This window comes from Microcebus murinus, chromosome 2 (genome assembly GCF_040939455.1).
Source record: "Microcebus murinus isolate Inina chromosome 2, M.murinus_Inina_mat1.0, whole genome shotgun sequence".
Taxonomy (NCBI): Eukaryota; Metazoa; Chordata; class Mammalia; order Primates; family Cheirogaleidae; genus Microcebus; species Microcebus murinus.
In genome coordinates, this window is record NC_134105.1 from 80552591 (window position 1) to 80570075 (window position 17485).

Genomic DNA, 17485 nt, shown 5'->3' on the forward strand with positions numbered 1-17485 from the left:
CTCTTTTGTATTTTATAGCTCAGAGTTTTTCAACTAGGAGTCACAGCCCATTTATTAGTAGACCATAAAATCATTAACGGGTATATACAAAATAATTGAAAGCAGGACCTCAAAGAGAGAGTTGTACACCCATACTCATAGCAGCATTATTCACAATAGCTAAAACATGGAAGCAACCCAAGTGTCCATCAAGAGATAAACAGATAAGCAAAATATGCTATATACATACAATGAAATATTATTTAGCCTTAAAAAGGAAGGAAATTCTAGCATATGCTACAACATGGATGAACCTTGAAGACATTGCACTAAATGAAATAAGCCAGTCACAAAAAGGCAAACACAATGATTTAATTATGTAAGGTTGCTAAAGTAGTCAAAATCATAAAGACAGAAAGTAGAAGAGTGGTTGCTATGGGGTCGGGGTGTGTGGAGAAATGGGGAATTATTGTTTAATAATTTATTTATCCCAATAATTTATAATAATAATTAATAATTTATTCCAATAAAGTTGGGATAATTTCATTTTTACAAGATGAGAAGAGTTCTGGAGATGGATGGTGGTGATGGCTGCACATGATGAATATATTTAATACCACTGGACTGTACATTTAAAACAATTAAGGTGGTAAATTTTACATTATGTATATTTTACCACAATTTTTAAAAAAATCTTTAGTGAGTCACCATCAAAAAAATGTAATGAAATAGAAAAGAAAATATCAGAGTGTATTATGTATAATAAAGGTAAATAAATGCTGTTTAATACATTTATTCTGATTGTATCTATGGGCAAATATGTCCCGGTTTATGAACTAAACTGTGGGTGGCAGTACAAAATCTTGAAACAAACTATTTTCTTTCTGTCTTTTTTTTTTTTTTTTTGGAGACAAAGTCTCACTTTGTTGCCCAGGCTAGAGTGAGTGCCATAGCATCAGCAACCTCAAACCTCAAGCTCCTGGGCTCAAGCAATCCTGCTGCCTCAGGCTCCCGAGTAGCTGGGACTACAGGCTGTGCCACCATGCCCAGCTAATTTTTTCTATATATATTAGTTGGCCAATTAATTTCTTTCTATTTATAGTAGAGACGGGGTCTCGCTCTTGCTCAGGCTGGTTTTGAACTCCTGACCTCGAGCAATCCGCCCGCCTTGGCTTCCCAGAGTGCTAGGATTACAGGCGTGAGCCACCGCACCTGGCCAAAAGAAACTACTTTCAATAACTCACCACATCGATATCTGTTCCTCCTTTCTCAATATGCACATGCTGGGGTTTGCCCTACTCCGTTCCTTTAAGAAGCAATGGAACATGATGCTGCAGAATCAGATCACTCAGGCTTTGCAGATCAGCTCTGTCACTAACTTTGTGACCTCTGAATGCGTTTCTTCAAAATGAAAGTCATAATACTCTCCTCAGAACGTTGCCATGCGGATTAACTGAGATAATATATGCAAAGTGCTCGGTTCAATGCCTTGAACATAAAAATTGTTCAAGAAGAGGTATGCACGATAATTATCGATGCTCTAAATCTTTGGGCTGTGGCAGTAACCTTCTAACTAATCTAACTTCCTCTCTCATCACTTCATCAATCTTGCCCACAATGGTCCAACATCAGTTTAATCTTCCTAGAGTATTGCTTTTATCAGTACTGTACTGTGATTGACCGTTGCTTGTAGACTGATATCCATACTCTTTCTGACCTTTTAAAGCACTCTGTCACACGGTCACACATAGAGCATTCCCCTGGCTTTCCCCCGCTGGTACTGCTAACTCAGCCTGCTACATAGAGACTCATCCTCATCTCTCAATGTTTTCTCATGCTGTTCCCTTATCTCCTTTCCTTCCACCTATTCAATAACAGACATTCCTCAAGGTTTAGCAAAAGTCCCAATTCATCCATGAAACTTTTCTGGCAATCGGAACTAATATTAGTTCCACCATTAAAAAATAACTTCGTGGCCCAGGAAAAAGATCATGCTTTCTGAAGTCAGGTTCTCCTAGGTTGAAACCCAAGCTCTGCTCATTAATACCTGGTTGACTTCAGGCAAGTTACTTAACTCCCTAATCTCACTTTCTTCATTTGTACAAAGAAGATAATGATACATAAGTGGAATTGTTGTGATTATTTCATGACATAATATTTCATCACACCATCACCAGAGTAACCTTGAAAACTTGCTTATGACACTATTTTTAATGTGTTAGAGTGAGAAAATAGACACATTACATAAGCTGCCACTCTCACACCCGAGCAGCCGTCAGTAATTGCTTGCAATACTCTGACCCCAGACACAGCCTCAGAACTTTTCTCAAAAATTAGCCGGGCATGGTGGCGCATGCCTGTAGTCCCAGCTACTCGGGAGGCTGAGGCAGGAGGATTGCTTGAGCCCAGGAGTTTGAGGTTGCTGTGAGCTAGGCCGACGCCACGGCACTCACTCTAGCCTGGGCAACAAAGCGAGACTCTGTCTCAAAAAAAAAAAAAAAAAAAAAGAACTTTTCTCAATACTTTATACCAAGTAGTCAATACCAATGGATAAAAATTCAGTCACTATAAGCAAGCCCTGGGGTAGGGACTCTGTCATTACTTTCGACTCTCCTTTTTAGGAACTCAAAAAATAGATGTTAAATATAAGGCCTTACCTTAATTTAATCAGTAGGAAGATAGAAAGTCCTTTTATTTGTTTTTCCCTTCTTTAATTCTATTTAGAATTTTTTTTTTTTTTTGAGACAGAGTCTTGCTTTGTTGTCCAGGCTAGAGTGAGTGCCATGGCGTCAGTCTAGCTCACAGCAACCTCAAACTCCTGGGCTCAAGCGATCCTACTGCCTCAGCCTCCCGAGTAGCTGGGACTACAGGCATGTGCCACCATGCCTGGCTAATTTTATATATATATCAGTTGGCCAATTAATTTCTTTCTATTTATAGTAGAGACGGGGTCTTGCTCTTGCTCAGGCTGGTTTTGAACTCCTGACCTCGAGCAATCCGCCCGCCTCGGCCTCCCAGAGAGCTAGGATTACAGGCGTGAGCCACCGCGCCCGGCCTAATTTAAATTTCAGTTCACTTTAAGGCCAGAGTCATTGACTATAATGAAAGCATAGCAGACATTTTTTTATCCTCTTTAATTACATAATTTTCTCTGATGGCATTTTAATGTAGTACAAGACAATATTAACTCTTCATAATTATGTGTCACAGAGATGGCACCACTGATCAAAGTAAAATGTTAAAAGGTTGACTCAGCTCTGGCAAATAAATTTTAAAATCTCTGTCAATTACCTATAGACATTACACAGAATCAAAAGCTGTGATGATTATGATCAGTGGCTTTTACTATTTCCTATCAATTAGGGTTATACTACATTCAAATTTCTACCATTCCTGTTATTAAATCCATAAATCTATTAAAGAAAATAAAAAGAAGAAACAAAAATTCAAGGAAAAGAATAAAATAGTATTTAGATCTAGTCAGCAATAACCTAATTTTTTGTTTACCAAATTATAACAATGAAATAATAGCATAATTTACTATGGAATTTTGCTTTATTAGCTCTCCAGCTATGTGACTTTTAAAGTGTTCATTTATTTACAAGATGGCCAGGTCCCATTCTGTTAAGTGACAGCCTTTAATATATACAAATGTAGCCTCAATACTGAAAGAAACTATACTCTCTACAAATAGAATGAGAAGTAATAGATTTATTGAGTAAAAAGTCATTTGTTTTTTAATGCACAAAACATACAATCAGAGTGACATTTATAATGAAAGCTGGCAGCTCACCTAACCATTTTTGCAACAATCCTTTTTCTCCATTGGGTAAACCTTCAAAGTTGTAGCATTTTAAATTCAACAAACATAAAGCATAAAGATAAATAAGACAAGGCCCCAGCTCTCAGAAACTCCTAGTTGAGTAGGACAGACAGAAATCTAATTAAATAAATGGGAGTAGTGGTAATCTCAGCAACTCAGAAGGCTGAGGTGGGAGGATAGCTTGAGGCCAGGAGTTCAAGACCAACCTGGGTGACAGAACAAGATCTCATCTGGGGGGCGGGGTGGAAATCTAAATAAATAATCAGTATAAAAGGTGTGCTGCTACTTGCTGTGAGAGATTGTATAAGAAAGTATGCAAGCAGAGAAAGCAACTCCTAGCTGTTTGCATGAGTCTTCACAGAGAAGAAAACACAAGGTGGGTGTTTTGCAGCAGACAGGAAGAAGGGACAAGAACACAAGTGAATAGTGAGGAACATGGGTCCTACCCTTTAACACCATCAAAGGAAGCAGGAGCTTGTCTATCCTATAGTGCCCCAAAGTGGAATGCAGAAGCAAAAGCCTTTACACAAAAGCCTTTAAACCTGCATGAAATCTAACAGCGGATACCAAACATGGTATCCTGACAAGGCAACAATATCAAATCAAGAAGAGCAAATCCAAAATTAGTCATTAATCAAAGCAACCATCCAGAAAATGTATGCGGAAATAAGTGGCCAAAATAAGGAACTCTCAGAACCAAGAATAGCAGGAGCGAGGAATAATGGAATGAGCTAGAAGTGGTGGTCCAGGTGAGTTCCAGAGTGGAGCGCAGAAACCTTCTGTGGCTTTTTATGCAATAGTGGGCTGGCATAGGTGAATCAGGCAGGGTCTTCTCCTGGGGTAAAATGGTATGACTACCACCTACTTCCTAGGATTCCCAGATTCCCCACTTGATGGCCCAAATGTTGAGTGCAATTTTTTTGTCTTCTGGTTTCTTTTTAATTATTTTTAATTACACAGGTATTATATCTATACATTTTTGTTGTAAAAATTGAAACAATTGAGATAAAGTTAAAATTCAACTTCATACCACCCAATCCCACTTTCTTTCCAAAAAAAGCAATTATTACTATCAGTTCAGCATATTTCCTTCTAAGCATTTTATATACTTGCAAAAACATATGGCTATGCCTGTATCAAAATATCACATGTATCCTATAAAGAAGCTATACAACTATTACGTACCCATAATAATTAAAAATAAAATTTTTTTAAAACATATGGCATTTGTTTTGAAACATAAATATTATCACTCTCTACAAATTGTTTTACATTTTCTTTTTTTTTTTTTTTTTGAGACATGGTTTTGCTCTGTTGCCCAGGCTAGAATGCAGTGGCATCATCATAACTCATTGCAACCTCAAACTCCTAGGCTCAAGCAATCCTCCTGCCTCAGCCTTCTGAGTAGCTGGGACTACAGGTGCTCACTGCCATGCCTTGCTAATGTTTATGTTTTTTGTAGAGATACGGGTCTTGCTATCTTGCCCAGTGTGGTCTTGAATTCCTGGGTTCAAGAGATTCTCTCTAGCTTCCCAAAGTGCTAGGATTATAGGTATGAGCCACCCTGCCCAGCCTGTTCTGAATTTTTTTCATCGAATGCTGTGAGGGGTCAAGACATTGCATACCTGCAAGGCCCACACCCCCAGTGAAGCCGGAACTAACATCCGGCTTCTGGAAACTGTTGCTTGCTTGCCATGGAAACCGTTGCTTGCTTGCTTGTTTGCGCCAACTTTGCATTGTTCGAACCCCTGTATAGTGGGGCTGCCAGCCAACCAATCATGTTAAAGGTCAATGCATGATCCACGCGTGATCAGCCACTGCATAGCGTATGCACCATAGAGATAAAAGGCCCGCTGCAACCCCAGTCAGGGTCCTTGCCTGCAAGAGTGGCCACTGCCTTGGTGCTCTAGGGCTTGGACCCTGGCTAGCCAGAAAATAAATCTCCTCTTGTGTAATTACATCCTCGATGTCTCTGCCTTTCTGTCCGGTGGGGCTGTGGAAGGTCAGTCCCTAACAATGCTATATTGACAAAGAATAACTCAGAGATCTTTAGTTATTTTGCATGCTTTTTATTTAAGGGACAAAGGCAAAAAACAAGATTTATAAGAGAAATAGAAAAGAAAACTGTAGGCATTATTACTGGGAATAGTTAAACTTTTTATCCATTTTCGATGTAAGCTACTTCATCGGCAGCTAGCTAAGAAGCCAGTCTGGACAGTTTGCCATTGAGTCAGCTTGCTGAGATCAATGGAGAAAATAATTTCAGTAGTTTATGAATTCTCCAGAAGACCTGAGTCCTTGTGGAGCACACAGGAGCAGTTGTTCCTGTGCACTAGCTACCATGTCCATTGTCTCCCCACCCTATCTTGCCTTTCATAGCCACTCTTCACCATCTTCCCTAATACCCTGAGCCACCAGGATCAGAAACCCTGGTGTTAGCCTTGATTCTTCCCTCTACATTGCCCATAATGGACTGCTTGTTTGTGCCCCCTCTCTCCAAATCCATGCGTTGAAATTCTAACTCCCAGTGGGATGGTATTAAGAGATGGGGCCATTGGGAAGTAATTAGGTTGAGATGAGGTCTTGAGGGTAGAGCCCTCATGGTGGGATTAGTGTCCTTATAAGAGAAGAAAGAGACTGGAGCTGCTCTCTCAGCCATGTGATGATAAAATGAGAAGGTGGCTGTCTATAAGCCAGGAAGAGGACCCTCACTTTCTGAATCTGACAGCACCTAGATCTTGGCGTTCCAAGACCCCAGAACTTTGAAAAATAAATGTTTGTTATTGAGGCCACCCAGTCTATGGTATTTTTTATAGCAACCCAAGCTAAAACAGCCCCATTAGCTAAAATATCTTCCTGCCTATTTTTCTCCTAAATATTTCTCTAATCTTTCCTCTCCTAGTTAGGTTTTCATTGTTTCTTGCCTAAAGAATGATAACAGTGTCTTAATTAATTTTCCCCCTTCAAATCTATCTTCTACCCATCTGTCAGATCTACTTGCTTAGAAATTCAAATAAGATCATTCCACTCTCCAGCTTAAAATCTTTAATAGGTCCCAATGGCCTACTGAACAAATTAAAACCTTATTAAAATGGCAAAGTCCTCCAAGTACTGGCTTCATCCACCTCTCCAAACTCATCTTTACCCACACTTTATGCTCTAGCAGCACTCAACCATTTATCCATGGCATATCTTGTGCTATTCCTCAGGTCCATGCCTCTCCTAATGCCATCCCTTTGCCTGGAATTCACAAACCCTCACTCTCCTTTCCTGGGAGTAAAAGAGCCCAAGTGAATTGTTAAAATAGTCACTCACTTTTATGACACTCTTTCCAGAAACTGGGTGGCTGTACAGAGTTTTCTGATCCTTCACTCCTTCTGTTCCTTCCACTCCTTTTTCCTGGTAGGAATCTTTCCCCAAAATAAGGCAAAAAGTTTTTCTATGATAGCCTATAAATATGGGCAATATTGGAATAATCTGAAAGACCTCAGCCCATAGCTAGGAGAACTTGAAGGAGCCAATGTCATGGACAGTGTTCTCAAGCTTGACCTTACAGAGCATCACCAGGATGGAAACAGCACCGAGGGTGGGTGCAAAGGGATAGGACTGGGGTAGGCAGGAGAGAGAGAGAGGTAGAAAAAATGAGGAAAGGAAACCAGAGAGAGTGAGAACTCCAAGATGCCCATCTGAGGCAACCTGATAGGAAAGAAATAATGTTTTCATCATTCTCTGTGCTACATAAGTGTGCTAATATATATATATATATATATATTTTTTTTTTTTTTTTTTTTTTTTGAGACAGAGCCTTGCTCTGTTGCCTGGGTTAGAATTCCCTGGCATCAGTCTAGCTCACAGCAACCTCAAACTCCTGGGCTCAAGCAATCCTTCTACCTCAGCCTCCCGAGTAGCTGGGACTACAGGCATGGGCCACCATGCCTGGCTAATTTTTTGTATATATTATTTTTAGTTGTCCAGCTAATTTATTTATATTTTTAGTAAAGACAGGGTCTTGCTCTTGCTCAGGCTGGTCTCAAACTCCTGAGCTCTAGTGATCCACCTGCCTCAGCCTCTCAGAGTGCTTGAATTACAGGCGTGAGCCACCACACCCAACCAAGTGTGCTAATATTGTTTTCTTTTAACAGTGATACCTGCAACACTTCCAGACACTGCAGGGCTTTCACAGGATTACATACCTGTTGTCTCATAAGTTCAACTACAAGTTCATGGGCTCATACTTTCTATCTTTCTTTGTCTATTCATTACTCATTTATTCCATCTCCCTTGTACTTTGGGCACTAGAGTTGAAATCCTTCTTTTTCCCTTTTCCTTTTCAAATCCTATAGTATCCTCCAAGAGGTCAAAAAATAAAAAGATTCTGAGGTCAGAGGCAATGGAACTTACTGACTAAAGGTGGAAAAACATGGCCCCAGTGGAGGAATGCATGGAGAAGATTTTATGAATTCCTGGAGCTTACCCATCCACCCTAACCATCACCCCCTCGACATATGTACACATTCACAGACTCACCTTTTCTCAACAAATTAGATAAAATTAATGTCAACTACCTATCTCCATCCCTACAAAGTTATTTATATCTACATCTAGTTCCAAAGGGGAAGGTATCCCTCCCGCAGTGTGAGACCAATTTTTCATCTGTCTTCTTGCTGTGATGCCATAGTTGTTCCATCTGCCCTGTCTCTCCACCTTTAGGCAACCTAAGCACCAATTGAACTAAACTGCTTGTAATTCCCCAAATGTGCAAGCTCTCTCGTGCATGGATACCTTTGTTCACAGTGCTTCCCTTCCTGCAGTGACCCTCCAGCCCCCCCCACACACACACACTGAATGCTGCTGAACCCGTGATCAGGATCCCATTCAAAGGTCTTCCATGCAACTCCTAGTAGAATCAGCCATTCCCTCGTTTCCCACTGTGCACTGTGCACTGTGCACTCTGCATCCTAAGATCTGTGACTTTTTACTGAACCTATTGTTTTACATGTCTATCTCCTCCTATTACTCTCTAAAACTTAGAAGGCTTTTATATTGCCTTTACTTGCTTCTGTATTGTCAGCAATGTCCAGAACGTACCAGGCATTTAACCCTTTGCACTCGGATGTCAAGTGTGGATAATGTCGAGTGGATAATGAGAAAAAAGCAAGCAAGTGCAAAGGGTTAAATACCTGTTGTGAATGAATAAATGATAAAACAGAAGAATACTCTTTACCAAAACAATACACATATACATATGGGATAAAATGAGATAGAAGCATAGCACTTGACCTATATGAACCTCATGTTTACCACCATCACTCATCCAGTCCCCAAGTGTGGAAGCATGACAAGGAACACCTGAGTGAGGAATAAAAGGAAGAAGAAACGGAAGCGAGTGACATTGTGGAAATTAGACAAGCCAGTCAGCCAGAGGACATGAATGATATATTCCTAATAGAAGTCACAAAAGTGGCACAAGACTATGACGCAGTGCCTGGCCATAGCAGCACACGTAACTCATTTGAGAAGGGAGTGGAGTGCTTCCTTAGGAGCCTAAGAATTCAGACCTGCTGCTTTAGTATACTTTGCCTGGTTTTACCTTGGACTTATAATGATCTGATTTACCTACTTCTCGGTAAATCTAGTTTGGCTTCTAACATATCAAAATCAGAGTTTTTTTCGTGCTCTGATCCTGGCCCAGCCTTGCCTCCCCTTCTTTCACTGCTCATCTGACGCTCTTGCTCCAGCCTCTTAACTACCAACTGCAGGGCTGAGTACGATCACACTGATTTTCTGGCGCTTAGGAAAGTTGCTAGGTAACCAATCACTGTCAGCTGCTTTCTCAAACAGCTAACAGGCTCTTCTCTGCTGCCCTCAGTGGCCAAGTTTGCTCTTCTCTGGCCAAAATGAAGTATTTTCTTTTAAGATGTTGGCAAGAATTCTCTAAAATCAGAGCACTGGATAAATTCTTGGTCTGAATACTAATAACGTTACCCCTTGGAGTGCAAAGGAAGCAACAACCAGAACTATTTCTCTTAACCCCAATCAATAAGAAAAGTTGATGTGGCTGGGCGTGGTGGCTCATGCCTGTAATCCTAGCACTCTGGGAGGCCGAGGCAGGAGGATTGCTCAAGGTCAGGAGTTCAAAACCAGCCTGAGCAAGAGCAAGACCCCGTCTCTACTATAAATAAAAAGAATTAATTGGCCAACTAATATATATAGAAAAAATCAGCCAAGCATGGTGGTGCATGCCTATAGTCCCAGCTACTCGGGAGGCTGAGGCAGTAGGATTGCTTGAGCCAGGAGTTTGAGGTTGCTGTGAGCTAGGCTGACGCCACGGCACTCACTCTAGCCTGGGCAACAAAGCAAGACTCTGTCTCAAAAAAAAAAAAAAAGAAAAGAAAAGTTGATGAATCCAGAGATAGAAAACTTGAGAGAAATAGATGGTGTTTCTCTCAAGACCATGTTATGGGCTGGGTGCAGTGGCTCATGCCTGTAATCCTAGCACTCTGGGAGACTGAGGGGGGAGGATCCCTTGAGCTCAGGCATTCAAGACCAGCTCTGAGTGACAGCAAGACCCTGTCTCTACTAAAAATAGAAAAATATTAGCCAGATGTGGTGGTGTGTGCCTATTTTTTAAACATATATATTTTTTCAAAAGACTATGTTATGGTAGCCAAGGAAGAGGCCACATTTTTTAATTAGACATATTTTTACTCTACTTTTAAAGTGTCTATTTGAAAAAGTTTGGCCCAGTGGTTCTCAAAGTGTAGTCCATCAACCAGTAGCATCAGCATTTCCAGGGAACTTGTTAGAAATGTATTTTAAGGCTCACTCCAATCTCCCTGATTCAGAATCTCTGGGATGGGGACCTAGTAATCTGTGTTTTAAGGAACCTATCAGGTGATTCTGATGTAAGTTATAGTCTGACAATCACTGGTTTTGAGAAGAGATTGATGTGATTCCACAAACAAAGACTCTCAGACAACAGCTCTTAGGTTCCTAAGAATCACCCTGTGCTTGTTTAAATGTAAATTGCAGGGCCCCTCCCCCGGATAATCTGATTCAGTGAGTCCAAGAAATCAATCACTTTCTCACTTTCTTCTTTCTCTGTTTTCTTCCTACCTTACTGGGCACTCAATCCCAATTTCCTTTACTGAATTCACCTATTCTTCCCAACCTGCAAATACTAGCGTGCCCTAAGGCTCACTCTTCAGAACTTTTCTCTTTTCCATCCATGCTCACTTACTAAGTGCTAGTGATTCCAATGTATATCTCCAGAAACATGCATCAAACAGATATCTCTACTTGGATATTTTAATGACATCTAAAATTTAATATGTCCAACACTGAACTCTCCAATTTTCCCATCCCCATAGATGCCACCACTTCTAGCTTCTCAGGCTATAACACTAGGAATCCTTCATCTTTTATTTTTTTTAATCTCACCCAAATTCAATCTTTTAGCATATCTTTTTTAGCCTCTCTCTTCCTTTAAAATATGTTCTACATCTATTTCTAACCTCCTTCACCACCACTCTACTCCAGGCCACCAGCATCTCTTCCCTGGACAACTGTGACAGCCTCCTAATTGGCCTCCCTGATTCTCTCCCTTGCACAAATGTTTCAGTGCCTCTTTGAAAACGTAATCTAGAGCATGTCATTACTCTGCTCACAACCCTCTACTGGCTCCTCTTTTCACTTGTGTTCAGCCTCACCAGTAAGTAGGATTCAGATCTAGTTTTAATATCCAAAACGACCTGGGCATATGCGTTTCCATAAGTAATCTGGCTGTGCTAGCCTCTGTCCCGGTTTCACTGGCCCAGTTTGTGCTTCTAGGCTTTAGCCTGGGTCTCCCTCCCTACTGTTCTACAGAGACATTGGAGACCTGATAACTTTTGTAATTCATTCTAAGCTTCTTCTCTGGGATACTTGATCTTATTTCTCATATCTCGGTTATTGGCTAGGGTTTTCATGACCAAAATGATTTTTTTGGAACCACCCTGGCACTTCATCTGAATTCAAATACTGCCTCTGGTCTAAGTCTTCTATTCCTCCTCTATTGGACAATGGAGATTACTTTGTGTTGAGATGCCAAAACCAAGGTGGAGGAGAGGAGTGGGAGATGAAAACTGAAGTATCAGAAGATGCAGTATGGGCACGTTCATGTTCAGGAATAGTCCAGTTGAGGGTCAAAAAATAGAAGCATACTATACTTTGGACAACAAATTACCCATCAGGAGGGTTATTTCTATAGACTGATCAATTCTGCATGGAACTGTGCAGAACTATCTTCCTCCCTTTACCCACTGCCTTTTTGCTTGAAATTGAGTGTGTTTTACAGCCAAGCGTGTTTCAATTATACCTAATAGATAATATATGAGCATTTCTCTGGTTTAAATGTATTAATGTTTAAGCCTATGAACCAGAACTCAGCAAATGCTTTTCTGGTTTTCAAAAAGAGTAGTAAATTAAATTCCAGAAACAACAGAGTTTGATGGCAAATTCCTACAAAACTCTAAAACTAATAAACTAATAGATATTGTATGAGAAAAGCCATACAAAGCTCGTAATCACTACGAGCAGCCTAGCTCATAATCACTCTAGGTTAACTTCCTCTATATTAATCAGAGGGTTTGTCAGAAGCATGCCACTGACACAGCACAACTGGCTCTCCAAGATCACATGCTGAATTGGATGTAGTTTTAAAACTCCTGGTTGCATTTTGGTATCAAGCTGATGGTAAGTGATAATCGGAGTCACTCCCTGTCCCCACCCCTGCCTTTTAGCACCACTTTGATGTTTTTAGCCAAATGTTCCATGGGAATGAAGCATGTTAGTAAATTAAGAGTGAAGTTTCACATCAGTCACAATAACTGTAGTTGCAATAATGTGATGCAACAAGAAATTGATAAATTATCTGGAAAGGTCTGAGGTTTCAGCTTTAGGTTAAGTTTTGCCCACTGCTGGATTCAAGACTGTCCAAGCGTATTAATTGCATAGGCAAGCCCCACAGAATTTTCTTAGTATGAGGAGCTGAGATACCGCCTGAGAGAGAACTTATCCTAAATGAAATAGGTATAATAAGCTGATTCAGTAACAGCCTTAGTGGGAGAGGAGGGGCAATTCTGAACACAGAATAGTGTTTGTCAGTTATGTTTATTTCCAAGAACAGTCTCCAGGGACTTGCATTTCAGTCCTAGAGAGAGGTGAATGATGTAAGTAAAACCAAAGAATTGTGTGTTATCTATTATCAGTTAACTATTGCTGCATAACAAATCACCACACATTTACTGGCTGAAACAACACACATTTACAAATCCTCCTCTACTTATGATAGGGTTACATCTGATCAATCTATTGTGAGTTCAAAGTATTGTAAGTTAAAAATGCATGTAATGCATCTAACCTATCAAACATCATAGCTCAGCCTCACCTACCTTGCATGTGCTCACAAGGTTTACACTGGCCTACAGGTGGGCAGAATCATCTGGCAAGGCAGTAACTGTAGAGCACAGGTTGTTTACCCTCGAGATCTCGAGGCTGACCAGGAGCTGCGTCTCACTGCCACTGGCCAGCATCCAGAGAGAGTATCGTACCACATATTGTTAGCTCAGGAAAAGATCAGAATTCAAAATTCAAAGCGGTTTCTGCTGAATACTTACCACTTTCATATCGTCATAAAGTCAAAAATTTTTAAGTTGAATCATTGTAAGTTGTGTGAACTCACGGAATGTGGGCACAAGGTAACAGAGTTAAAGGTCCCCATGAGGCTGCAATCAAGGGGTTGGCCTGGACTGGGAACTCGACTGGAGAGTGACCTGCTTCCAAGCTCATGTGGTTGTTAGCAACATGCAGTTCCCCGTGTCCTGTTGGACTGAGGGCCTCTATTCCTTGATGGCTGACAGCCAGTAGCCACCTTCGGTTCCTTTTCACTGGGCCTCCCTAGTGTGGCTGCTTGCTTCATGCATGCCAGCACAGAAGGCAAGCAAGAGAATGTGCTAGCAATCCGGAAGTTACCATTGTATACAATGTCATTATGGACATCACGTCCCAGCACCTCTGCCATATTCTATTGGTAGAAGCCAGTCACAGGCCCCACCCCTACTCAGGTGAAGGGATTACACAAGGTGTGAATATCAGGAGACAGGCACATATGGGGACCTTTTTAGAATCTCTCTGCCTCAAACTGGTTCGTCAAAAACTCTAAAAGTCATTGGAGTATGAGCAGCATGTTTTAGCAGAATATAACATAGGAGAAGAGAAAAGTATTGAATAGTGAAATCTGGTTGTGAGCCTGACAGCACAAGAAACCTAGAGGGATTTAGGGGACCATCTTAGCTGAAGGACACTAAAACAAACTTAACCTTCTTTGTATTTTGGCTTAGTACCAACCTTAAAAGGGAAACACAAGTTTGAAGTCAATAAATATAAATAACCACATGGTGGCAGCAGACGCCAGGAAATTCTAAGTGTGAGGCGCAACTGCGAGTTCAGAAGAGCGAGTTTATCTCCCTATATGGCAACTCATGTTTTCCTTTCTGTCTGATTATTGGAAGGAAAGGGGAGTAACTAGTATTTTGGTGTGGGTTTGGCTTTGTTGTTAATTTTGAAATATATTTTTGAACACTGGGATCTCAGAACCTTCTAGATCTCTAGGACCGTAATTGTGAAAGAACTTGCTTGTAGCTTTAACAAAATGAGAAACTCTTCCCCAATAAAACTTGTTTTGAAGTTTCAAAAAAAAGATAACCTTAGGATTTTTTTGTTGTGGTGGTGGTGGTTGTGGTAGACTTTTTTGTTTTGTTGTTTGATCTCTGTTCTGCATAGTCAACCAAATAGCTCTTCTTAGTAATGCATCTGTAAGGTCAGTACATCCTCAGTTCTGGAGAATAGCAAGAATTCATTCAAAGTCAGCCTCTCCTCTTAGGATATCTGCAGGGAGGGACATTTTGCTTCAGGAAACTTGAGACCTTCCTCAAGAGAGGAAACCAATATACTTCCCCATTTTTCTCCAAGATTTAGAATTAGGAAGCTTGGACTGTGTAGATTTAGGTTAGTCATAGTGGAAAGTCAATGAATTTTCTGAAATAAAGTTATCGTGAAAGCATAAAGAGGGGTCCGATGCCCAGCACTGAGTCCCAGAACTGCACAAATGGAGGGAAAACAGATTTTTTTATTTTTTAGTCCATGAGGCAGTGTATGACGGAATCTGCCCTAAACCAGCCTACCTGGGGACAAATATGTACTTAGGAGAAGTCACCGCATGATAGTTAAAAGATTTTTTTTACTGAAGTCTAATCTTTAGGGGCCCAGGCTTACTACAACAGAAAGTCCATGAAGTGGTGGACTCCAGAATTTAAACTGAACCCTGCTCTCTGGATAGATCTAATAGATTCAAATACGGAGAAAGTGCTTGGGGGAAGAAACGAAAAGAGAAATGAGTCTAGAGTTATGATCAGTTTGGGAAGACCTTTTATGATCAGTTTGGAAACATCAGGAAAATGAGACTGCCTATCCCCCAAAATCAGCTATTGCTGGTGCTCCAGCAACCAGGCAGCCCTGCCGGAAGCACAGGATTCAGCCAAGATATTCCAAACTGTAGACAAGGCACCTCCAGTGTGGACTTTTCAACAATCTAGCATCAGGCAGTCTGAATCAATCACACCCACACTCCCCTCACTTGCTCCTAAGTACTGATAATAAGTACACAAGGATCCTTGGACAAACAAAAGGAGGGCGTTGAGGGAAACGAACCAGAATTGCTGTCAATATAGGCTTGTAGACCTCAATGCTCTGCATTCTGCAGCACTAATGGGAGCTATTTCCACCCCAAACTATAACAGTGTTCACCTCAAGTGTTTCTTTTTAAATAAGAGGGTTTGAAAAGAGGGCTTCACAACTAAAAATAACTCAGCCAACATAGTGTTCTTCCACACCTCAGGCAGCCTCCATCCATTTGATACAGCTGTCTGCTCAAGTCTGCCAACAGGCAGTTAAAAATAGAAGGCCAGTCTCCTTTAAGGGTGTTGCATGATTGATGTATATAGTTTCCCATATTTATTTGTCTAGATTAGTCTTCTCCAAACATTTTTGCTGTGCTTCCTTAAAAGTAATTTGAAAACCCTTGTATCCTTCACAAATTCTCAAAGCTGACCACCTAATATATTTAGACAGCTAAAAAGTTTCTTTAGCCATAGGTAAATATTATCTTATTGCTATTATAGAATGAGTCAGGATTTACCTATTGCTGCTTTTCATTTATATTTATAGCACTAAAAAACCTTGTTCTTATACATAAGTAAATGAGATTGGAAGTTTTGTTAGCAACATCAATCAATTCTTTAAACTCTTTCTAAGTTAAATGCCAAAGAACATATAATGATCATTTGTAAAAATTGTTTTTAATTATCTATTTAGATGACAATCTATTAGGGTCCAACTTAGCTTCTGATACAAGCAATGAATTAGAAGCCACCTGACTTACAAATGAGTTTCTTCCTCTCTCATTTAAATCATTCATTTTCAGAGTTTCTGGGAAGTATACAAGAAAGGTTATATCAGCCAGGCAAGGTGGAGCATGCCTGTAGTCCCAGCTACTCAGGAGGCTGAGGTGGGAGGATCACTTGATCCCAGGAGTTTGAGGCTGCAGTGAGCTATGCTTGTGCCACTGCACTCCAGTCTGGGTGACAGAGTAAGATCCTGTCTCAAAAAGATAAAAATAGGGGGAAGGGAAGAAAAAAAAAAAAGATAAAAATAAAAAATTTGGCAGGGCACGATGGCTCATTCCTGTAATCTCAGCACTTTGGGAGGTCAAGGTGGAGGATCACTTAAGGCCAGGAGTTTGAGACCAACCTGGGCAAGATAGCAAGATCCCCATCTCTACAAAAATTTAAAAATTAGCCAGGTATGGTGGTGTGTGCCTCCAGTCCCAGCTACTTGGGAGGCTGAGGGAGGAAGATCATAGAGCCTAGGTAAAGTTTGAGGCTACAGTGAGCTATGATCACCCCATTGCACTCCAGCCTGGGGTGACATAGCACAGAGAGAGACCCTGTCTCCAAAAAAAAAAAAATAGAATGGTTATATCAACTTACCAAATGACTATTAATTTGACTATTTGTCCTTCACCTTCTTGCAGCACTAAAATCAGAAGAAACCAATGTAAATATGATCTCTTGAATTAGAAATCCTGAATTTTTATATTTTTCTTATTAACTGTGAACAAAGGCTACATATTTGGGACAAATTTCAACCTTAGGTCATCATCACATGTTTTGAAAGGGAATTATATAGAAGAAGAACAGAACAAACAACTGAAAATTATGTTACATGCATATATTAAAATTTTCTTTTCATGATTTAAAATGATTATATATTTTATATTTCATAATTAGAATAACATATTAACATCTTAGAGGGAAGAATTAATCTTAATTTTTTTTTATTTTTTATTGGAGACAGAGTCTCCCTCTGTTGTCCAGGCTAAGAGTGCCATGGAGTCAGCCTAGCTCACAGCAACCTCAAACTCCTGGGCTCAAGCAATCCTTCTGCCTCAGCCTCCTGAGTAGCTGGGACTACAGGCGTGTGCCACCATGCCTGGCTAATTTTTTCTACTTTCAGTAGAGATGGGGTCTCACTCTTGTTCGAGCTGATCTCGGAACTCCTGACCTCAAGCAATCCTCCTGCCTCAAC